The 26,667-nt window shown below is 35.8% G+C and overlaps 1 protein-coding gene across 4 annotated transcripts in view; it reads right to left on the bottom strand.

The window, feature by feature from the left end:
• The window catches only part of NUBPL (NUBP iron-sulfur cluster assembly factor, mitochondrial), a 222,669-nt gene that overhangs the window by 107,857 nt on the left and 88,145 nt on the right, over positions 1-26,667 (bottom strand). The window lies entirely within an intron of this gene.

Here is a 26,667-nt window from a genome sequence, read left to right as displayed (position 1 = left end):
CACAACGCACACAGATAAGAGCTCTTGGGGTGGGGGAAGGGTCATCATAGAAGGCTTTCTCAAAGGAGATGACATTTAAGCCTAGACCTGAAGGACAAGATGGAGTTATACAAAAGAGTATTCCAGCAAAAAAGAAGAGCATGAGGGAAGTCCTACAGGCAAGAAAGAACAAAATGAATCCAGGAATAGCAAATAATTAAGGACAGCTGGAGCAGAGAGTGGGCGTAGGGGAGTAAGCTATGATCAGATCAAGAAGGGCCTTATTTCCCAAATTAGATTTTGAACTTTTGTCCAGAAAACAACAAGTTGTCACCAAAGAGTCTAAATCAGGAAAGTTACATGAAGAGATCTGCATTTAAAAAGATTAGTCAGAATATCTCAGATTACACAGGGATATAGACGTTCAGTCTGTTACAGCTCGCCTTGTGGGGAGAGATAAAGTTGACTGCCCTAGAGATGGAAGAACAGGACACAATGAATAAGAGCAGTGGGAGAAAAAGAAGAATGGGTCAAGATGATACCCAGGATTTGAGCCTTAAGAGCTACATGGATGACAGTGCTCATCACTGAGTCTCTGTCACATTAAGGAAGGAGTTTCACATATCTGTGGGACAGTGAAGAATTCTAATGTGGACTTGTAGACTTTGAAGTATCCATAAGACTGTCAAGCAGAGTTAACCAACAGGCAGTTGCACATGTATCTACAACTCAGGAGAAATTTGGGGGATGAACATATGTATTTGGGCTTCAGGAATGGATGACATTACTCAAGCAAAGCACAAAATCAGAAGAGATTCCAAGAGATTTTCAAATGTTGGCTGCACCATTTACTAATTATATGACCTAAGGTCAATCAGTCTCTAAGCCTGCAAAATTCAGACAGTTATACCTGTGCTGAGGGCTAATATTTTGAAAATGAATAGAGGATGAAGAAACTATAAAGTAGATTGAGAAAGAGAAGATAAAAAAGTACACAGCACAGAAGAATGCAGTATGATGGCAACTAATGGAGAAGAGTAATTCAAGATTAAGGTTAACTGATCAAATACTGCAGAGAGATCAATTAAAAGTACAGAACAGAAAAATACACAAAGCATCAAAAACAAAAACAAGAAAACAAAAAAACAAAAAAAACCTCTGGTGACCCTGGCAGTGACCAGTAAATGTGGCTGATGCGCAGTAAAGATGAATATAGACAGAAGTAGATGGTAGAAAAGAGAATAAGAGAGAGATTTAGAAAATTCTTTCAAGAAGCTTGGCTACAAGGGAGAAGGAAAATTAGACTATAGTGACTAATGGAGTCAAAATAGAGTTTTTTAGGGGTTTTTTTAGGAAGAAACTTATGCATTGTAAGTTAAGATGCTTTCAGCTGCAAGTAACAGAAAATATAATAACAATGCCTAAACCAATGGACGTTTATTGTTTACTTAACAAAATGTCTGAAAGTAGATACCTCTAGGGTTTTGTCTGAATCTCAGTGATGTCATAAGATCAGGCTCTGCCACAAAATGGCTACCACTACCAGGCATCATGTCCATATAACATATTTCCAACAAAAAGAAAGGGGAATTACAAACCTTGGCCTTGTTAGAAAGTAGAATACCAATGGTAATTCTGAATGAAAAAAAAGAGAGAGAGAGAGAAAGTAAAATACCTTACCCAGAGTCCCATGCCCCAATTAGACTATCCCTCAAATCTCATTGGTTAGAATTAAGTCACATGGCTGGCTACTCTTACCTATAAGAGAAGCTGAGAAACTATCTGACTTTCTAGACTCTATTTCAAGGCAGTAAGGAAGAGGAGGATAAAAATGACTTTTCATAGCCAGCCAATACTATCTACCACACGCATGTTTAAATACTGATGTGAAAGAGTTAATAAAGTGAAAGAAGCCAACGACACAAAATGAAAGAAGGCAAGAATGAGTTTAGATACAGATAAGTTTGTAAGAGGGTGGGATGGGACTTGAAAAAGTTTGTAACACACAATTTAATTTTCTTTGTGAAGCAGAAAATCACATCATCCAATAAAAGTGAAGGGGGAGGTATAAGGAAGGACAGAGGTCTTCAGAAAAACAAAGCAGATTTTTAGATAGTTTCCATGAGGATAACAGGTTTCTAGGCAAGGCAAAGAAAAAAAGAATAAAAGAAAAAACTTCCTAGGGATTACTGTACAACAGAGAATTCAGTATCAGAAGTCATTAATTCAGAGTACGATTTATAAGGACTTCTTGAGCAGCACCCAGCAGCCTGAGAGGAAGAAGAGGGAAAGGAGAATGCTGAATCACTCTAGACTGGAATTGAGGTAGGTGGTACAAGTAAAAGGCAGGGGTACAAAGGAGTTGAAGTTATCACCAAAGCAGTGAAATAATGGGTCATGTATATCAATATTAGGAAAGAAAAGACAGGCAGAGTGGTACAGCCAAGGAACCTGAGGTGTAGTAGCCATTATAAGAGAGAAGAAAGGATAACAAGTTATGGTAAAATGAGGACAATAAATACTACCAGGGGACAAGACTGAAGGTATACAATGAGAACAGATGGCTGAAGTACAACAAAGACTGGTGGCACCCACACTAAGAAAATGAAGAAACTGAAAGGCTAGGATATTAAGTGGATTGTCTACACACACTCTGAAGTCCGATCCAAGATGGTGACTAGAACTGGAGTAAAAAGGAAGTGTCAATGTCTTTTTTTTTTTTCAAGTTTTTAAATTTATTTTGAGAAAAAGAGAGAATGAACACATTCACGAGTCGGGGAGAGGCAGAGAGAGAGAATCCCAAGCAGGCTCTGTGCTGTCAGAGGTGATGTGGGGCTCAGCCTTGCAAACTGTGAGATCATAACCTGAGCTGAAATCAAGTCGGACGCTTAACCAACTGAGCCACTCAAGCTCAAAAGTGTCAAGGTCTTTAAGAAGTAAAAAACAGTGGCCAAAGAAGAGAAGAAGGTGATAATACTTTTAATAACCAAGATTATCAAAAAGAATATAATTGTGGAGGAGTGTTAGAGCAGAAGCTTCCCTCAGAAACAAGGAACATGCCAAACCTCATCCCAAGCCTGTGGGTAAGTAAAAGAATGAGCTGCATCCACTTAAAAAGACTTCATGAAAAGCAGTGTCTACAAAGAACAGTAGTTTTCACTTAAAGCAAGAGAGGAGTTTTCAGTAAAGGTTGTTAAGGAGAATTCATTTAATACAAATTGGAGCTCAAAAAACACAAAACAAAAAATTTGGGAAGAAGAGGAAGGAAAGTTTAGGTTTAGGAGAAAGAAAGTCATCAATAGCATAAAAAAGAGAATTTTTCTTTTAATGACCAGAGAGGCATATATTTGGGTAATTAACAAGAGTGACAGGAATACAGGGTGTAAGAGAATTAGGAAGCCTTAAGTATCCAGAACAACTAGTCCCAGCAATCTCTCTGGCTAGAAAACTCCTCTGCCAAGACCAATGATACTTTCCAGTAATTCCCATTCTGAGTTACAATACTTAGAAATTCTCAGTACTATTTCCAAAATGCTAGATTAATATTCAAATTTAGCTTCAGGTGTAGATTCATTCTGGAAACCAGTGTTATTCATATTATATCTGTATGGGAATTTAACCTTGCCTAAAAAGGTACCCCAAAAAACTAGTCTCTGACTTCAGCTTCTGGGAAGTAATCTCTAAGGTCTTTGTTTGCCTGGGGCCTTGGGCTAGCTGGATATTAATAATGTGATTTAGGGTGGGGTCTTGGGTCCTGCTCAGAGCGACTAGAGACTGAGATCAGCCACATCAGCCACGTAACCATGTCACTGAGTCCCAAGAAAAATTCTGAATACCAAGGCTCAAAGTGAGCCTCCTTAGCTAGCAATACTCCATGCACAGCATCACACACCAATGCCAGGAGAGTAATGTGTCCTCCCACCACAGAAAGAAGACAACTGACACTCTGCATTTGGTAATTACCCAGATGCTGCCCACTGTGCTTCTTCCCTTGACTAATTTTAATGTTTCCTTTCCCTGTAATAACCATACCTATGAGTGTAGAACTTTCAGTGAGTTCTGTGAATCCTTCTAGCAAATTAGTGAATCTAAGGGTGGTCTTGGGAACCCCTAAATTTGTAACTGGTATCAGAAGTGAGGGCAGTCTTGTGGGAACTATCCCCTCTAGCTTCATACTTGGTCTAAACTCTCTGCAGTATCTTTTCTCTCTAAATGAATTTGTTTGCAAGAGGAAAATATGATTTGAAAAGAACTTAATGCCTGAGTTTTCAATAGCTGAAAATGTCTAACTGAAATTACCAGCATAATAATTAGTCTACTGAACTACTAATGGCCATGTGTTTCCATAAATTCCTCTAAGCAGTGAAGAAGTCTCAACAATAAAACATTGAGAAAAGTATTGGTGACTTTAATTTGGATATAATAGATACATGCTATGTCACTGACAGAGAAAGTCATTTCCCTTTACTGAGTTATACCTTGTTCTAGATAACTCCTTAGGAAATGCCATTAGACCTCAGTGACATACAATCAAGTCCAAATAATGAATACCTGTAAAACAATTTTAATTCAATTTTTTAATTAAAAAAAGCATTTTATAAATACTATAGTTTATAAATAAATTGTTATTATTGCAGTTAATGACATCATAACATAAAAGCATTTGTCAAACTTTTCACTGCCAAACACTACTAAAAAGACTTTATAACTCACCCCCCCACACACATAAAACTGCAGCAGAAGAACATATTACCTAAATTTACAAAAATGCAATGAGGTAGAACGAAAAAGTGGCATTTAAATAATGAGTGTTGGAGTTAAGAGATTTACAAAGACATTCTCTCAGATATGCCCTATAGTGTTCAAAGTAAATAAAAAATCTGCAGCCAACAGCAAAAGGAAAACTCTTAATATATTAATATCAATTAACATTTCAATAATATTAAAGATAATATTAAAATGAAAACTTGAACCTTTTAAAACTTCAATTGTACAGTTTAAAACTTCAGCCTATGGAATCAGAGAAATTACTTGTGGGACCCTACCCAAGTTATTTGATTTCTTTATGCCTCAGTTTCTTCATGTGCAAAGTAACAATAGTGCTTATTATACCAGAATTGTATGGATTAAATGAGATAATACTGGTCAATAGTGCTTATACATAGTAAACACCCAATAATAGGTAGCTTTTTTTAAAAGTATGGAATTATCTAAGGATAATAACATTAATTATATGTTTTCTACATTCAAGTAATTAATACACCCGACTTAAGACTCTATCAAGACGGGGCTCCTGGGTGGCTCAGTCAGTTAAGTGTCCGACTTCTGCTCAAGTCATGATCTCACCATTTGTGAGTTTGTGAGTCCCATGTTGGGCTCTGGGGTGACAGCTCAGACAGCCTGGAGCCTGCTACAGTTTCTGTGTCTCCCTCTTTCTGCCCCTCCCCCACTCATGCTCTCTCTCTCTCTCTCTCTCTCTCTCTGTCTCTCTCAAGAATAAACATTAAAAATTTTTTGAAAAAAAAAAAAAGACTATCAAGATAAACTAATCCAGCCTAACATATTTGTGTCTGTAAATATTTTATAGGCTTGGCATAAACACAAAAAAGTTTTAAAAATGTTTTAATTCATCACAAGTTCTTTTTGTCAACATAAAATTAACTGATATTATGTACAACAAGTATCACACACAACCATCTATGAATGTAAATTAGTACAGCATTATTTTCAAACTATGATCATACAGCATCAGCAAATTAAAAAAAATCAGTAAGTGAAGGTTTACAGGAACAAAAAGAATCTATGATAACAGGTCTCATGCCTTTCTTAATCACAATTTAAAATCTAACCATTGAAAGAATGAATTAAGTTAGAAGTTAAGTGGCTTTAATAAGTAAATAGAGGGGCGCCTGGGTGGGTCAGTCGGTTAAGCGTCCGACTTCGGCTCAGGTCATGATCTCGCAGTCTGTGAGTTCGAGCCCCGCGTCGGGTTCTGTGCTGACAGCTCAGAGCCTGAAGCCTGTTTCAGATTCTGTGTCTCCCTCTCTCTGACCCTCCCCTGTTCATGCTCTGTCTCTCTCTGTCTCAAAAATAAATAAACGTTAAAAAAAATTTTTTTTTAAATAAATAAATAAGTAAATAGACACTGATAGTCTTTGAAATTGTGGACATCCTGAGAGTTACATGTTAGGAAGAATAATCTGGCAGTCTCTGAGCAAGTAATGAGAGGGAGAATTAAGTTAGTGAAAGAGGAATCAAAGACAGTGAACAAGATTGCCAAAACTCTCACCAGAAGCTTAAAACTGTCTTAGGACAATAAAAGAAACCTTGGGGCGCCTGGGTGGCGCAGTCGGTTAAGCGTCCGACTTCAGCCAGGTCACGATCTCGCGGTCCGTGAGTTCGAGCCCCGCGTCAGGCTCTGGGCTGATGGCTCGGAGCCTGGAGCCTGTTTCCGATTCTGTGTCTCCCTCTCTCTCTGCCCCTCCCCCGTTCATGCTCTGTCTCTCTCTGTCCCAAAAATAAATAAAAAATGTTGAAAAAAAAAAAATAATAAAATAAAAGAAACCTGACCAAAATGAATGACATGAAATCACTTTGCAGTGATTGCAGAAAAGGAAAGAATACAATTCAATCAGCACTAAAGCAATCATAACAAAAATAATTACTGCATCTCATCAAATAGAAAATACCACAGATTATAAAATACACCATTATTTTATATACCACCAAAGAGAAAAAATTAATAATTAAACTGATAGGATACCAAGATATTACTGATTATAAAACATAGTCCAATTTCAGAGATATTAAAATTTGAAATATATGTATCATAAAATCAAGTAAATATAGTATCTGCCTAAATAACAAGGAGGGGTCACAATCCTATGAAATCCTCAATGGGTTCCATAATTTTCCCTCATAACCTGCTTGGGATCCGTTCAAACCTTCCTGGAACTTGAACAGTTCTGGCAGGCTTCTAACATCTAACTCTAACCCATGATTCCCCATCTGCCTCTGAGGAGATAGGGTAACCCTTGTCCAACTGTCAGGGGCCAAGAGCTCTAAGAATCTCTCCTAAAGGTCCAGTAAGCAACCTTATGTGACCTTTATTAAGGCCCTTTAATTATGACTATGGAAAACAAGGCCCTCCCTTTAGAATTACCCTTATCCTAGACTCTTCAAATCATTGTAGGTTATTCTTTAAAGTCCGTATCAATTAGACAAAACAGTGAAAAAGTTAGGAGTTCTGAAGTGTTCAAGGTAGAAATGGGATAGGGTTTGTCAAGTGACCTTTTAATTTATTCATTTTCTAAGGCATATTATTCTACTTTACTAGTTTTTGCTAATGAATTCTATCTGACATCATTCTGTTCCTCCTTGATCAATACATTTCACTTGCTTGGCACATTTCTCTATTAGTGCTTCCTTTTGCACTAATTTTGACTGCTGACTTGAATTAAATGAGGCACTCCATTTTATCAGTTCTCTTATAAACAAGTCAGCATTCTGCATGTTTCCCACTTGTGTCAGAGCTACAGTTAGAGCCCACTCTTACATGAAAGGACTATCCCCAGACCTCCATTACTTCCCTCTGGTAGATACTTCTCTCTGGTAGATACACAAAGAAGGAAATGGGAAAAGTTTCTCTGTGTTGTCACACACAAAAGAACACTCAAGTACTTTTGCTTTATCAATAAAGCATTGGCCTAGTTTAAATCACTATAATGACTTCAATTTCCTGGTACCTGTTTATCCTTTCTCTTTCTTGCTGCTTCCTTTTCTGCTCTCTTTTCAGATTCAGGCCTAGAACTAAACCCGATACTCTAGGTTTCTAATTGCCCTTACTTCTTTATTTAGATCCAGAACAATCATAAATGAAATCTGTTGTTATACTCCATTTAAAATCGAAGTCAAGTTGTGCCCCTCCCCCCACTTTATGTGCTGAAAGTAAGAAAGTAAGACTCCTGAATCTCTACTACTTTCAATGCTGAGAATGAAAATTAATACGAAGGGAGAAAATCAGGGCGAAGTTCCACCTCTTTCCTTAGGAAGCACTTGAGCCAGTGCCAGGTAAATAAAACTGGTAATCTGAGCCCATGGCTTCATTCTTAGAGGGAGGGTTAGCCTACAAATGAGCTGAGAACTTGTTTTTCATTCTATAAAAAGATCCATCCAAAGTAAACCAAGGCTTTGAGCAGGGGAGAAAGGAAAAGATCAGAGATGAGAAACCCAATACTACATTGAAAAGTTTTGGGTAAGAAGGAGATGTAACTAGATAGGTAAAGAAGCCTAACTTTGCCAAAGTGAGGGCTAGTGTGAAGAAATAGTTAATGATATACCAAATGGGAAAAGAGGAAGTGACATACTAGTTCTTGCACCATTCAGGAAAGAGCAAGATGTAACAGAAAGCCCAAAAACCTAAGGAAAAAATTCAAGGAATTCATGGCCAAGAACAGTAAAGTACCTTCATCTTCCAAAGACACCAGGACAAGGGCTGATCGAAGGAGACCAATCACTGATGTAAAGCAAAAGATAGTCTGACTCAGCTATATATAATAAAAGGCAGGAGGCTTTCCCTGGGTGTCAGGTTAAAAAAAGCTCCAAGAGTCAGGGCCCTCCCAGCCTCACAAATTGCTCCAATCCAAAACTACACAGAGTAAGAGAGAAGAATATCAGTTATTTTTTTTTTTAATGTTTATTTATTTTTCAGAGAGACAGAAAGACAGAGTGCGAGCGGGGGAGGGGCTGAGAGAGAGGGAGACACAGAATCCCAAGCAGGCTCCAGGCTCTGAGCTGTCAGCACAGAGCCTGACGTGGGGCTCGAACTCATGAACTGCGAGACCATGACCTGAGCTGAAGTCAGATGCTCAACAGACTGAGCCACCCAGGCGCCCCAAGAATATCAGTCATTAACAATGGAGAACAACAACTCTTTTTATTTTTTAACACTTTCATTGCTTTGTTTTATTTCTACCATTTTCTTGGTAAAATTACCGATTTAAACGAAATCTTCAGGTCACTAAGTAGTTTTATCAGGTGAAAACTATCTCTGTACCTATAGTAACAGGGACCAGAACAGAAGACTAAATTAGTAATGACACTGACCAGATCCACACTACCTCCTGAGAACTGTGCCACAAATGACATGGGGTCGGGGACTGGGGACAATTGGTGGCAGTCTAAAAAAACTATAATAGCTTTCTGTCTTAGATATGTACAACAGCAAGATGTAAAAAAAGAACACTGCAATATCAAAAGCTGTATGTCTAAGTACTCACTCATAAGAGTGATTTAGAGGTATTTATGTAAGTCATCTTTGATTACTGGAAAGAGAAGAGCATTTTAATAAGAGGAAATAACCAGCAATTAATATTCATAAGCTGTTTCTATTCCTCAGAACTTGTTCTCTTTCAATGCTGACCACATGATTCCTTTGATGGCATGGAACCTAAATGAATTTGAGTTTTGGATCCTCTAACAATACCACCAACTTGAATGGTCAACACTTTATAATACTGAGCCTTAATCTCGAAGTTCCAACTTTGCCTGAAATAAAACGCTTTAAAACAGTATCTAAGAATCATCAAAATTTCTAACATATCTAAACATCTTGCATGTGACTACAAGTCAACAGTAGGTCTGTAACTAAAAGCTTTATTCTACAATTTTGAACTATGTCTTATACATCCTTATGTCTTCAGCATCTAACCAATGCTCCAAACGTAAGTAACTGTTAAATGTCTGCTGCTGAAGATGACAAAAAGTCCAATGACATCTGCAAAGTATAGCAATAATTATCTAATGCCAGCTCAATACATTGTTAAATGAATGAATGAATGAATGAATGAATGGTGATCAAACAAAACTCCTGCTAGATTAATCAAACTGAACTATTTACTAGATAATATGGCCTCAGAAAAATATTTCAAAGAATTGGGCTTTAGTTATATTTCTATTTCCTTCTTCACTTCAATCTACAGTTTAAAGGGTAAAGGAAGAGAGGCTTAACGTACTAGACTCTTGGGGTGCCTGGGTGACTCAGCTGGTTAAGCATACAACTGTAGCTGAGGTCATAATCTCGTGGTCCATGGGTTCAAGCCCCATGTTGGGCTCTGTGCTGATAGCTCAGATCCTGGAGCCTGCTTCAGATTCTGTGTCTCCATCTTTCTCTGCCCCTCCCCCACTCATGGTCTGTCTATCTCTCTCAAAAATGGATAAATGTTAAAAAAAAATTTTTTTAACATACTTGACTCTTCAGCCTCAGATGAAGGTTTCAAAGAAATGTAAGAGTAATAACTGACTTATATAGAATTTTTACTTCAAGTTTAAAAGGGTTTTAAGAAAAAAAATTTAAGTCTGAGATGCCTAGAAAACTACTGTCCTGTCCAACTGAACTAATTAGTGGTCTTTATTTCTTAATGCTTCATGGAGGCCTAGTACAGTATTTTTATTTTTTTAGGTATTTTAAATATGAGACCTGCTAAGTATCTGATGATACAAAAATCATAGAGAGGAATGAATAAGAAGGTCAGATGCCCCAAACTGACAATGAAGACATTCATTAACTTAATCTATATAGTTCATAGTCTATGAACTTTCCATGCAAGGCAATAAATTTCTTTGGTATATTTAGATATGGTTAATTTAATTATCTTAAGAACATCATTTAATATTTTATCTCTTTGCCTAAGTGTCTGGGAACCTCTGAAACTTAATATATAATATTATATAATTCTGGATAAGAAAGCTACTTTATATTAGTTATGTAATGTCACAGGAAGAAAAATGGATAATTTCTTTAGAAATTGTTTAAACTATGAATGACTAAAAGAAAGTCATTTGAAGTAATTTTCTCATGCTTCCATTTATCTTAAGAGTCAGAAGATCTTGGGGAACCTGGGTGGCTCAGTCGGTTGAGCATCCGACTTCGGCTCAGGTCATGATCTCACAGTTCTTGGGTTCAAGCCCCATATGGGGCTCTGTGCTGACAGCTCAGAGCCTGGAGTCTGCTTCGGATTCTGTGTCTCCTTCTCTCTCTGCCCCTCCCCCACTTGTGCTCTGTCTCTCAAAGATGAATAAAAACTTAAAAAAAAAAAAAGTCAGAAGATCTCTGGATCTAGTACCACTGCCAAGTAAGGATTTAAATGGGATTCAGTTAAGTATAGATGCCTTACAGCTACTAATATTTAAACACTGAACTGTTCAACAGCTTACTTTAAAATGAACTATAATGATAACAATTTTTTTATATAGAATACTCTTTGAAGTCAAGTGGGCAACAGATTAGAAAATATGATTTTGTTATAATGACTTTATATTGAAATGGTACTGGTAATAAAATTTCATAAGTACTTTTTCTAGAACACATCGGCCAATACTTAATAAGCCTTTGTTGCTTCAAACATCAAATATAGAAAAAAAAATTGGTTGTTGATTACCCAGTTAAACACTGGGAAAAATACACCTATTATAGCTTCTTGTATAATCACTTGCCATTGAAAAATGATGTATCAAACTCCTTTGGCTCTTCCCATGAGAGGTGCTTAGAGGGCTCAAAAAAAAAATTTTTTTTTTCATTTTATACAGGATTAAGCAGAGCTTAGCCTACACTCAAAAGCAAAATTCTTTAGGAAACCAAAGGCTGAGAACATTCCTTATTCAGAAGTGAAATTCCATTGTCAGGGAAATCACTAATGCCAACTATCAAGGGAAAATGTCTCATTCCTACTGCAGGATCAGCTAAAGTGAAACTGCTTCTTTAGTTGCTAGGAAACAACCAACTCATTATATGCCATTATCAGAACCCTAGAGAAGAAAACTGGCATCTGCATCACATTTGGGGATAGTGGAGATTGAACTAAAAGCACTGAAACTGCCGCCAAAATCCCTGGTCTCTGGGGTTTACACCGTGACCACAGCAGGAGCTGACACCAGAGTAGCCTTTGAAGTTCTCTTCCTAATAAGTAAAATTATTTTTCCCAATATCTCACATTATCAAACTCGAAGATTCTAAAGCAAGACTTCCTCATTCGAGTTAAACTAATGCTGTATTTATTGAGCACAACTTAGGAGAAAAATATTACTCAGTAACGTGAACATGTAACAAAAAAATTTTAAACGTTATTCACTGAATGAAATGTACTAGATGTCTATGCCTTTAATTATTTAAAGTCAAAATGGAAAATAAGAGGAAATTGTTTCAAAACTCAGAAGAATAAAAAGGAAGACATACTGATAAGTCCAGTACTCAAAATGACATTCTAATGTTTATCAGCCTAGTTATCCTAATTGATCATAAAGTTTAACTTCTATTTTTATAAACTGATATGCATTTTCACAGTGCAATCCAAAAAGCATTCATGCACATATACCGTATTTAATCATCAATCTCTTCACTTCCTTTTAGCAAATGAGGTTGAAAGGAGGTGGGGTAAAATTATGCAGATAAATTGGCATAAGACAATGGCAAGTTGAAGCCATGAGACTCTCTACATTACTGATTCTGTATGCAGGGGGGAAAAAAAGTTGTCTTTCATAAGAAGCTCCAGATGTTGGTAAAAGAAGTTGACAAATCATCTTTCTTCATCAAATTACAAAGAATGAATCCAGTAGGGTTGCTCCAACCTAACATAATTCTTTGCTCCACCTCCTACTCTAATGTGTACCTCTTTGAGTTACTCACACCTGCCACTCTCCACTAACTAATGTTCTCTCGACATCACTTCATACTTTGATTCTCAAACAACTAAGCTCCACTCCACCACCATGCCTACCTTCTCCCAACCTGACCCTTACACACCTTCCCCTGTGTTTTATGAAGCATCACTTCCACTTAGGGTTTCCAGATTTAGCAAATAAAAGTAGAGGACCCTCACTCAGTTAAGTTTGAATATCAGATACACAATGAATAACTTTTTAGTGTGAGTATGTCCCAACCAATATTTGGGACATAAACAATACCAAAAAAAGTATTCATTGTGTATCTGATATCCAAATTAATTGGGTATATCCTGCATTTTTATCTAGTAACACCATGAGATAACTTGATCCTTGGACATTTTTCTCACTTTAAAAGAAACCTGCCTTTCCTCAATAATACCTCGTTTCCCAATTCCATCTGAACAATAACAACAACAAAAAAAGCTTAACTTTTCTAATGTCCCTTTTCTGAACAAAATCAATTTATCTGTCACTTTTTACACCTGTTCTTTTCACAGTTACTGAATAACTTCTTCCCATCACAGGTGATTTTTTATTATTTAATTTCCTCCAATTTCACCCGGCCTCCTGATTCCTTCTTACTACTTGTCTGCCTGGAAATCACGCCTTGACTTCAATGTTTCCCTCATTAATGCCCTAGATAATTTTCCCCTTTGGACTTTCTGCCATGTCAATCCAGAATCCAACAAGTTTGCCCACGTCAGCTTTCAGTCTTCAGAGAGTTGGTGAAGTTACAAAAACTTAGCAAAACTAAAAAAATCATGGTATTTAGCATTCAGTGGGCCTTTACTGCTACCTAGGAATCCTATCACTCTTCTTTTCATCTCTCTCTCTCTCTCTCTCTCTCTTTTAAATTCTGAAAGCAGTTAAAAAGCACTACACCTCTGGACTATTGCATGCCTAATCCCAATTTTAGAACCACCAGCATTAGTAAGTCACCTGGGATCATCTGTTAAAAATGCAAACTCCTTGGCCCTTCCCTGGACTTACTGAAGGAAAATCTTCAAGTGGGGGAGTGGAACAGGGAAGCTATAAATCTGAATTTTCAACTAGCTCCCTAGATGATTTTTATGAATACTGAAACTTATGGATCAAATCTGCTCTGTTAAGTAAACTATCTTTGTCCTTCCACTGATAAGATCAAGGAAATACAACTTTTGTCTTTTAGTGCCAGGTTTGACAGGGTTCCCTCATCTACTCTTTTTTCCATTTTACTCACCAAACTTGGAACTAGCCTTACTTTCCAAAAATAACTCATTTATATAAACTATTAATCCCATTCCCTTTGCCTCTTTCATAATATTCCTCTTCCAGTGATCTTATCATGTTCTAAAATCTTCAGTCTCTCTTCACTGTATCCTCTGCCTTGGAAAAGGTATATCTGCCCCTTTCTAAAACAATGAAAAGGGCTTTCATTTGATACCTTTTATTCCTCCTTAAGCCTTCATCCTATTTTCCTTTCCCCACGCCCCCATAATCCCCTGCATGGCCAATTCTATCTAACAAGCAGAATATACCTCTGCCATGGTATTGTTTATATATCCATACTTATGGTTAGTCCTATGACTTGCTTCATTTACTGTTCTACTAAAGGATTATAAATAACCATCTAACACCTATTATCTCCCTGAATGACAATGAAATCACAACATTGGAGAATTTGCAGAATCCTAAGCAATGACTAAGGATAAATTTACAGCCAGAGCACCTGGGTGGCTCAGTCAGTTGAGTATCCAACTTCAGCTCAGGTCACGATCTCTCAATTCATGAGTTCAAGCCCCACATCAGGCTTGTTGCTGTCTACACAGAGCCCACTTCAGATCCTCTGTCCCTCTCTCTCTGCACCTCCCCTGCTTCTCAAAAATAAATAACATATTTTAAATTTATACACACACACACACACACACACACACACGTATATTTACATTATATACATGTATGTTTATATATACGTATATATATATATAAATCTCCATTATAAATTTCACAATACAGTGTTATCAGTTTATTTAATAGTTATCTTTTAAAGAAACTAAGAAAATAGTCTATCATAATTACCCATATTTGCTATATCTGTGCTTTTCATTTCTTTAGATCTGAGTTTCATCTGTCACTTTTCTTTATCCTGAAGAACTTTGTTTATTCTTTTTTGTTGTGTGGTCTACTGGTGAAAAATATTCTCAACCTTCATTTATTGCAAATGTGTTTTATTTTCTCTTCCTCTTTCACTGCATAGAGAATTCTGTATTGGCATTTTTTTCTTCAGCTCTTTAAGGTGCTGTTCCATTGTCTTCTGCCTTTCATTATTTCCAGTGAGAAATCTGACATCACTTAAAAAAATTTTCCCTGTGATTATTGTCTTTTTTTCTTTCAGCTTGCATAATTTTCTTTATATCTTTGCAGTCTTTTTCTCTGTATACCACTTAAATATTGATGTTCTCCAGAAATATGCCCATAGCTCAGTAGCTAAGGGCATGGACTCCGGATCCACATCTGCCTGGATCCAATCTCAGTGACACATCTAATTAGCTATATGTCCTTGGGCAAAAACCTCTGTGAGCCATAGTTTCCTTATCTATAAAATGGGGCTTATGGTAGTTACATTGTTGTGAAGATTAAATGTGTTTAGTATGTATAAAATGCTTAGAAATCATATCAAGTAACTATAAGTGTGCCCTTTTTCTGTCGTATTTTATCATTCCAAATACAAATTAGTTTTTTTTCCCCTATAATTTAACATTTCTCTAATCAGGATGCATCTTATAAGTGATGGCTTCTTAGAATTGCTTTATGCCTGGCTTTGTCAGATTCTTTCCCAGAGGTTTCGTATTGTTTCTCTAATAACTTGAGGCATTTTCAACCTGAAGAACTTTAAATTGACTTCTCTTTTAGAGGTTTTTGGGACCACTGGTGGTATGAATTCAGGTTGGAAAGCTACATGGGTAACAACTTGTGATTCATCTTCTTACAGAGGTATTTTTCTGCTTTATGTCAGTGCCCAAATTGATAGATGCACATTTCCTTGCAATTTATTTCTAAATTGCATTTCATTTCTAAATTTATTTCATTTGTCTTTCTCCTAAGAGAGAGTAGTCCTTTGGGGTCCCAGCTGTATATAGGATTCTTATATTAGATTCGTCCTCATCTTAGTTGTTTTTCTCCTCTTTTAGTGCTACATAAAATGATATATGGTATAGTTGGTGTGGTATTAGATTTGCTGATATTAGGTATCATCACTATTATTACCATTACTATAATCCTTTCTGAGACATCTCTTCTACTTTCATGGCTTTAGTTATGTTAATTATAGCTAGAGAAAAGTAATAGGTTGAAGACTTCTCTTTGATTGACATTCCTAGTTTGGGGTGGGTGATTTTGTGGGAGGAAAAGGAATTAGTAAAGAGGAAAAATTATCATGATACAAACCCTTAAAACAAAGTAGGTTTAGAGGGAACATACCTCAACAGTATAAACGCCATATATGAAAAACCCATAGCTAAAATCATACTCAATAGGGAAAACTGAGGGGCGCCTGGGTGGCTCAGTCGGTTGAGCGTCCAACTTCAGCTCAGGTCACGATCTCGCGGTCCATGAGTTTGAGCTCCGCGTCGGGCTCTGGGCTGATGGCTCAGAGCCTGGAGCCTGCTTCCTGGAGCCTGTCTCCCTCTCTCTCTGCCCCTCCCCCGTTCATGCTCTGCCTCTCTCTGTCTCAAAAATAAATAAATGTTAAAAAAAAAATTTTTTTAAAATAGGGAAAACTGAGAGCTTTTCTCCTAATGACCTTAGGAACAAGATAAAAATGTCCATTCTCACAACTTTCATTCAGCACAGTACTGAAAGTCCTAGCCATAACAATCAGACACACAAAAAAATTAAAAGACATCCAGAATGGTAAGGAAGAAATAAAACTTTCACTACTGGCAGATGACCTGATACTCTATATAGAAAACCCCAAATACTCCACCAAAAAACTAGTAGAATTGATAAATGAATTCATTGAAGTTGCAGAATACAAAATCGATGTATAGAAATCTGTTGCATTTCCATACACTAATAATGAAGCAGGAGAAACAGAAATTAAGAAAGCAATCCCATTTACAACTGCACCAAAAATAATAAAATACCTAGGAATAAACTTAACCAAGGAGATAAGAGAGAGTATCCGACTCTGAAAACTACAAACATTGAAAACTCTGAAACTCTGAAACTCTGAACTCTGAAAACTACAAAACACTGATGAAAGAAATTGAAGACTACACAAATAAATGAAAAGATATTCCATGCTCACGGACTGGAAGAACAAGTATTGTTACAATGTTCATACTACTCAAAGCAATCTACAGATTTAATGTAATCTCTATCAAAATACCAACAGCATTTTTCACACAACTAGAACAAATAATCCTAAAATTTGTATGGAATCACAAAAGACCCGAATAGCCAAAGCAATCTTGAAAAACAAAGCTGGAGGTATCACAATTCCAAATTTCAAGTTATACTACAAAGCTGTAGTAATCAAAACAGTATGCCTCTGCCACAAAAACAGTCACATAGATCAACAGAACAGGATAGAAAGCCTAGAAATAAACCCACAATTTTATAGTCAATCTTCAACGAAGGAGGTAAGAATATGCAATGGGAAAAAGACAGTCTCTTCAAATGGTGTTGGGAAAACTGGACAGCTACATGCAGAAGAATGAAACTGGACCACTTCCTTACACCATACACAAAAATAAATTCAAAATAGATTAAGGAACTAAACATGAGACCTGAAACCATAAAAATCTTAGAAGAAAGCATAGGCAGTAATTTCTCTGACATTGGCCATACCATTTTTTTTCTAGATAGGTCCCCTGAGGCAAGGGAAACAAAAGCAAAAACAAACTATTGAGATTACATCAATGTAGAAAGCCTCTACATGGCAATGGAAACAATCAACAAAACTAAACAACATACTGAATGGGAGAAGATATTTGCAAATGACATATCTGATGAAGGGCCAGCATCCAAAATATATAAAGAAATTATACAACTCAACACCAATCATCATCATCATCATCATCATCATCATCATCACCATCATCCAGTAAAAAAACAGGCACAAACACAGACATTTCTCCAAAGGAGACATGCATTTGGCCAACAGACACATGAAAAGATGATTAACATCACTCATCATCAAGGAAATGCAAATCAGAACCACAATGAGATATCACCTCACAAATGTCGGAATGTCCACAATAAAAAACACAAAAAACAACAAGTGCTGGCAAGGGTATGAGAATAAAAAAGCCTCATGCACTATTGATGTGAATGCAAACTGGTATAGCTACTGTGGAAAACAGTATGGAGGTTCCTCAAAAAATTAAAAATAGAATTACCATTTGATTAGGTAATTGTGCTACTGGATATTTACCCAAAGAATATGAAAACACTGGTGGTTCAGTGGTGGTTCAGTTCGGCTCAGGTCATGATCTCCTAGTTTGTGACTTCAAGCCCCACATTGGTCTCAGAGCCTGCGTCAGATCCTCTGTCCTCCTCTCTCTGCCCTTCCCCCACATGTGCTCTCTCTCTCTCTCTCTCTCAAAAATAAAAATTAAAAAATTAAAAAAAAAGAATATGAAAACACTAATTTCAAAAGGATACATGCACTCCTATTTTTATTGCAGCATTCTTTACAATAGCCAAATTGTGGAAGCAGTCAAATGTCCATCAATAGATGAATGGATAAAGAAATGTGGTGTATATATATATATATACATATATATATACATGTGTATATATATATATATGTATGTGTACATGTGTATATATATATATACACAATGGAATATTAATCATAAAAAAGAATGAAATTTTGTCATTTGCAATAACATGGATGGAACTAGAGAGTAAAATGCTAAGCAAAATAAGTCAGAGACAGACAAATACTAGGATTTCACTCATGTGGAATTTAAGAAACAAAACAAATGAACAAAGGGGAAACAGAGAAAAACCAAGAAACAGACTCTTAACTATAGAGAGAGAAAGGTGAGGGTTACCAGAGGAGAGGTGGGTGGGAGGATGGGTGAAATGGGTGAAGGAGATTAAGAGTACACTATCCTGATGAGCAATGAGTAGAGAGTTATTGAATCATATTTTATATCTGAAGTTAATATAATGTATGTTAACCACACTGGAATCAAAATTAAAATTAAAATTAACAAAATACCTTCAAAAAATTTTATATGAAGTAGTACAATGTAAACCTTAAGAAGAATGTGAAAAGTTAAGAAAGCTTATTATAATCCCTAAAGTAGCCACAAAATAATAATATATGAAGACGTATGCATAAAAAGTCAAGAGAAGAATTCAAATAGAATTTTTTGAGTATTTCATTTACCCAAAAGAAAATAGAAAAAAAAAAAGGAAGAAAAAATAGATGAAAACTGAGAAAAAAGTTAAAACTGTATACTTAAAACCAACCATATCATTAATTACAGTAAGTAATCCTCTCTCAGTAGGTGACAAAGTTACTAGATAAGAAGTCAATAAAGATATTAAAGAGTTGACAATACTATCAACTTACCTCAATGCTATTTACAGAATATTATCACAACAGCTGAAAAATACAATTTCTTTCTAAAAGCATATGGAACAATCAGAAAGATGGACCATATGTTAGTCCATAAAGTCTCAAAAATTTTAAAAGATTGAAATTTTACAGAGTAAATTCTCTAACCCAAACAAAATTACACTAGAAATAAATACCATTAAGTTATTTAAAAGATCCCCAAATGTTAGGAAAATTAAACACATACAAAAATTTTAAAAGGAAATTAAAAATTATTTACTTTAAACTGAATGACAATGAAATCACAACACTGGAGAATTTGCAGAATTCTAAGCAATGACTAAAGATAAATTTACAGCCAGAGCACCTGGGTGGCTCAGTCAGTTGAGTATCCGACTTCAGCTTAGGTCATGATCTCTCAGTTCATGAGTTCAAGCCCCACATCAGGCTTGTTGCCCTCTACACAGAGCCCACTTCAGATCCTCTGTCCCTCTCTCTCTGCCCCTCCCCTGCTTCTCAAAAATAAATAACATATTAAAAAAATATTTTTTTAAGATAAATTTATAGTCATAACTACTTATACTAAAAAACGAGAGGGGCTCCTGGGTGGCTCAGTCAGTTAAGTATCTGACTTTGGTTCAAGTCATGATCTCACGGCTCATGAGTTCGAAGCCCACGTCAGGCTCTGTGCTGACAGCTCAGAGCCTGGAGGCTGCTTCAGATTCTGTGTCCTTCTCTCTGACCCTCTCCCACTCATGCTCTGTCTCTCTCTCTCTCTTAAGAATAAATAAATGTTAAAAATTTTTAAAAATGAAATAAAATAGAAAACGAGAAATGTTTAAAATCAATTATCTAACTTTCTAACTTAAGAAGGTTGAAAAAAAAAAAACAAATTAAGCCCGTAATTTAAAAAAGGAAGAGTATAATAACAGCGGAAAACAACAAAATAGGAAATAAACATAAAATAGAGAACATTTAAAAGGCCAAAATTTGATTCTTGGAAAAAATTAACAAAATTGATAAACCCAAGCAAAAAAAATCAAGAATAAAAGAGAGAAAAAACAAATAACCAATATTAGGAATAAAGAGCAAACACCACATCTCATATTCAATTTTAAAAGGTAGTAAGCAATATTATGAACAACCATATATATATATATATATATATATATATATATATATATATTCTATAACTCAGGTGAAATAATAAACTCTTATGAAACACAACAAAACTGAAAGAAGATGAACTTAAAAGGTGTGAACAGAATTAATCCTCAGAAACTTTCTCCCAACCAAGTAGGAAAAACAAAACAAAACATCCCAGCCCCATATTTCCTTGATAAATCCCATAAAATACAAATATTACACCAAAACTAATAATTTTACACCAACACTTTCACAAAATAGAAGAAAAGGAAAGTACTTCCAAACTCCTATTACAAAGCCAAGACAGCTCCCATACAATACCAGAAAAAGACATTACAGGAAAAACAAATTAGGAAATAATATTCGTCGCAAATACTGATCTAAAACTCCTTAATAAAATGTTAACAAATTTAATCCTGCAATATATTAGAAGTAATTATAATATTACTTTTTTTTTTTTAAGTAGGCTTCACACCCAGCACGAGCCAAATGCAGGGCTTGAACTCATGACCCTGAGATCAAGACCTGAGCTGAGATCAAAAGTCGGATGCTCAACCGACTGAGCCACCCAGGCACCCCCAATATTACTTATTATAATTAAAATATATCCCAAGAATTTATCCCAGGAATGCAAGGCTGGTCTAACACAGAAAATCAATGTAAATCACTACATTAATAAAATAAAAAACACATGATCATTTCCATAAATGGGGAGGAAAAAACATTTGAAAAAATTCAATGCCCTTTCACAATAAAACCTCTTAGCAAACAAAGAAATGGGAAGGACACAGGGCATCAGTGAAAATCTACCACTATCATTCTTAAAGATGAAATACTTATTGTTACCCTATCCTGCAAATCCAGATGAAGACAAGGATGTCTGCTCTCATCTTTTCTGTTTAATATTATACTTGTGGTCCTAGGCAGTGCAATAAGAAAATGAGAAAATAAGATGAAAGAACTAGATTGGAAAGGAAGCACTGAAGCTGTTTTACTTACAGACAACATAATCATGTGCATATAAAATACCAAGAAATCTACATAATGCCTACTTAAAAATAGAAATACAGTAAAATTACAGAACACAAGGTTGGTTAATATACAAAGCTAAATAGTGTATATTTTATGCCCTAATAGCAAACAATTTGAAATTAAATACAAAAGACAATTCCAATTCCAATGTCATCTAAGAACATAAAATATTTGGAATAAATCTAAGAAGTACAAGACCCATACACTAAAAACTATATATCACTCCAAGAAATTAAAGAAAATCTAAACAAATGTAGGAATATACCATGCTCATGGATTAGAAGACTCAATATTGTCAGGATCTTGATTCACACAAAAAAATGATCTGTACATTCAACACCATCCTAATAAAATACTAACATGCTTTTCTGTACAAATTGACAAGGTGATTCTAAAATTTATAAACAAATGGAAAAGAACATACAGTAAGCAAAGCAATCTTGGAAAAAAACAAAGCTGGAAGACTCATACTTTGTGACTTTAAGCTTTCTACACAGCCACAATTAACAAGATAGTATTCTTTTACTGTAAGGATTAAACTAGACAGATGGAACATGAAACAGAGTGCCTAGAGATAAACCCATACACATACACTCAATTGATTTTCATTTACTGTTGTATCAAGTCACTTCAATAGGGAAAGGGAAATCTTTTAAACAAATGGTGCTAGAACAACTAGATAATCGATTATGTGTTTTCTAACTTTACCAAGCAATTAATTTGATTCTGACCCTATCTACACCAGGTACTGTACCTGGTGTAGACAGTGTCACAGCATCAGATCTCACAGGTTAAGGACTCAATCCTACCAGACTACTCCCACTTCAGACACCAATCACAGGTCTAGGTTGTTACCTGTGCTTCTGGACTGATGGGCTATAAATCAGAGGTTTTCATAACCCCTTCCCTTCAGGTGTGATTAATTTATAAGAGTGGCTCACAGAACTCAGAGAAACATTTACTTATGTTTACTAGTTTATTATAAAGGGTTTCAGAAAGAATATAGATAAACAGCCCGATGAAGAGATACAAAGAGCAAGGTCCAAAAAGGCCCTCAGCATACGAGCTTCTGTCCCCACAGAACTAGGTATGCAGAACCCACGAGGATGTAAATACATTCACCAACGCAGAAGCTCATTGAAAGTTTTCATAGCTTACTTAATCTAAACCACACCATACTTCCCCTTCCTTCCCTTTCCCCTTCCCAGAGGTCAGTGGATGGGGCTGATAAAGTCCCAACCCTCTAAACACTTGGGTCTTTCTGGAGACCAGCCCCATCATGAGTCTATCCAGGGTCCCCACTGTAAGTCACCTTACTAGCATGAACTCAGGTGTGCTCAAAAAGGGATTCCTCATAAATGACAAAAGATACTCCAATTGATAACTCAGGAAATTCCAAGGGTTTTAGAAGATTTGTGCCAGGACCCAAGAGCAAAAACAAATATATTTACTATTATACCACAACTATGAAAAAATATAAACCTTTATCTCACTTCCCACACAAAATTTAAGATGTGCAAACCAGAACTATAAAGCTCTGAGACAATAATATATGAGAATATGTTTGTAACCTTGGATTGACAGGCAAAGATTTCTTAGAGAGGACACAAAAAGCATTCAGCATTAAAAAAATTTTTTTTGATAAAATGGATTTCATGAAAATTTAAAACATCAGTTAATCAAAAGGCAAGCCACATACTGGGAGAAATATTCCCAATACATATATCTGACAATGGACTCACAGCCAGAATATATTAAAACTCTTACAACTCAATTATAAGAAGAAAAATGAGCCAATAAAAAAATGAGTAGAAGACTTCACAGACACTTCATAAAGGAAGACACAGTGATATCTAATACACACATGAAAAGGGGCTAAACTAAACATCAGGGAAGCACAAACTAAAATGATAAGAAGATACCATTTTACATCCACTAGTGAAGAGACTGACAACACCAAATGCTGACAAGATGCGAAGCAACTGAAACTCTTATGAACTCTGGTACAAGTATTTATAGCAGCATTATTCATAATAGCCAAAAACTGGAGTCTACCCAAAAGTCCATCAATAGAAGAACAAACAGTATTTGATTATATTCATGCAATGAATACTACTGAGCAATAAAAAGGGACTCATTTACTGATACAGGCAACAAAAGGATGATGTTCAAATGCATTAGGCTAAGAGAAAGAAACCAAATACAACTACATTCTGTAGGTTTCCATTTATATGAAGTGTGAGAACAAGCAGAACTCATTTATGATACTGGAAATCACAACTGTGATGGCCTATGAGTGGGAGGGAGATTGAATAAAAGAATGTCCAATGAAACACTATGGGGGATGGAAATGTTCTCTGTCTTGATTGGGGTATGGTTACACAGATATACACACATGTATCAAAAATAACTAAACCATACTTATAAGATCTCTGCATCCCATAGTATGCATAAGTTTAACTCAATAAAATCTCACAACGGAGAGGGAAAAAACTTTAAACCAGGCTTTCAGTTCAAGATGGTAGACTGACCATAAGTATTTATCTTCTTCCTCAAAAGAGTAACTATGAAGAGACATGAAAGGAACTTCTATATTCTATTTATCATGTCCTGAATAATTATATAGGTATTTTCACTTGGGGATAATCCATCTAACTGTGCACTTATGACTTGTACACTCTTCTGTATATATGTTATATGCAATTTTTTTTCTATTAGCCAATGAATCAGGTAGCCTCCACAGTTCACTGCTGTACAGAGCAGCTATCGAGCCACTAAATTTTCACAAAAGATGTTAAACTTACCAAGTGTTGGTGTGCTTTCCTAAAGCAAAACAAAAAACAAAAATAAAACACTCCCTAATTAGCAACTCAGATGATAAACACTGGTCACAGTATAGTCCAAAAATATCAACTTTTCACCCCCAATTAAAATGTGCAAATGATAAAAGTAACTTTTAAAAAGACTGTAAGGTGAATATACAGTGTAATGTCCTAGTATCTTACAGAGTATCCCAATAAAATAAGCTATAGATCCATTTTCTCACCTCATCTTTCATCCTGATATTTTGCAGCACGTTTTGCTAAAAACGGACCTTCAGCATTTATGTGAGTAAACAGTAACTTTTTTTCTTAATTTTTTTAACACTTATTTTTGAGAGACAAAGACAGAGCACAAGCAGGGGAGGGGCAGAGAGAGAGGGAGACACAGAACCTGAAGCACGCTCCAGGCTCTGGGCTGTCAGCACAGAGACAGATGCAGGGCTTAAACCCATGAACCGTGAGATCATGACCTGAGCCAAAGTCAGACGCTTAACTGACTGAGCCACCCAGGCTCCCCTAAACTGTGACTTTTATATGACTATGTGTCAGGGAGCCAAATCTCCAAATCTCCAATAGGGCCTCTACCAGACTACCAAATTCCATAAATATTTCTTAAGCTTAGTATTTGATAACTGTTGAGAAGAACATGAATAATGTCAGATGACTGACATGATGGGAGTGTGGCTTGAATTCAGAAATCAAAAATGTATAATGCCAGCAATTAACATAATTATTCTATAACTCCAACAGTATTCAGCAGTAGATAAAAGAGGCTGGGTTATGGAAGGACATTGACTGATAATGTGGAATCAGGATCCTGCCCCTCCTCTCTTCCCTAACACCTCAGAATAAAAAAATAATAAATCTGGTTTCTTCTTTGATCTTTTACCTCTGGTTTCATAAGGTTTTCTTCATTTATAAAAGCAGGCACAAATTTTTTGCAGCCTAATTAATGTGTACTGTCAGGTTTACTTTCACTCCTCCATGGGAAACTCCCTTTGCCCCTCTCCTGAGGGTACGTGCATACTGGGTCTCTCTCATCTACCCTCAGGGGCTCTTTTGCCAGAGATGTTTTCATCACCTGTTGCAGTCTGAGGTTTAAATGGGTCTTAGTACTTGAAAAGGACACTTGGAGGCAGGATCCTGCTTCCCTTAGAGGACAGCACCAACACTTGGCTATATCTCTGTGTCTCTTATCACTGACTTGGATCTCCAAGACTCTGATCACTTTGAAAAATACAAGTATTTCCATTTTCTTGTGACCATCCATAAGGCTTAGGAAAAAATTTGATTCATTTCCTGTTGAGAATTATAACAGTAACATAGGAAGGGAAAATTAATATTTAGAATATTCTGATGACAAAATCAGAATTTTCCTCTTGGTGTTTCCAAATTCCCACTGACTCTAACTTTAATTATAACCTGAATAAAGACTGTTGTAGAATTTCCTTAAAAAAAAAAAAGAGGCTGAGTTAATCCACACAAATAAAGGTTAAAGATCAAGGTCACAAAGGAATTGGTAAAGAAGGGGTGTTGTTGGGAATACAACTGAAATAGCCAACTATGGGATCTGAGTATAAAAGGGGAAGAAATGCAGCCACGAGACTTGAACGCACTAGGAAAGTAGCAGGACTCTGGGACCAGAGATCAAAAAGCACATTTATCAGAACTTAAGCAGCAGAAGGAAGACAAGATGTAACATTAAAAAAAAGAAGAGTTTCAGAGTTCAAGACATATTTCATTTACCAACTATTTCAACTAGAAATGAATATAGGAATATCTATGATTAGAATTGTCAACTTATCACGTAATTCCTGACCCAAAGTAAAATCTGAATAAATAAGGGATAATTGCTGTAAATGGATGGAGAAAATCCAAATTACTTATAATATTTATCTAGAACATAATTAACTACAAATTCACAGCTACTAGAAAAAAATTAAAATTATTTCTATAAATAACATATATCCCATCTGATATTTTTAGATTATCCAATCAACTGTTCTCTTCCTTAAGGATAAATTAAAGTTGATTGGGCAGATATTATATACATAAATAAAGAGCCAGATGTACTCAGTGTAAAAAAAAATTTTATTTTGTTCTAAAGCAATTTTAAAACGTGAGCATGATTTATATAACTTTTTCTACATGCAAGAATGTCTACACTGCCCTTATAACTCAATATTGACCACAATGAGATTAAACATAAATCTAAAGAAGGTAGATTACTTATAGATTTCATCATCTGACTGCAGACTCTGAACAAAGCAAAAGAACAATATAAAATAAGGCATTAAGATTTTAGGTAATCGTAAGCAATGGATAAGATTAAATCACAGACCAGTGAAACTGGTCTTGGTGCCACATAATTCATTATACATCCAGTCGATTAGTTGGATTCTTTTGCAAAACATC

This window comes from Panthera onca, chromosome B3 (genome assembly GCF_046562875.1).
Source record: "Panthera onca isolate mPanOnc1 chromosome B3, mPanOnc1 haplotype 2, whole genome shotgun sequence".
Taxonomy (NCBI): Eukaryota; Metazoa; Chordata; class Mammalia; order Carnivora; family Felidae; genus Panthera; species Panthera onca.
The sequence above is the reverse complement of the archived record's forward strand: the minus strand, read 5'-3'. Positions and strand labels throughout refer to the sequence as shown.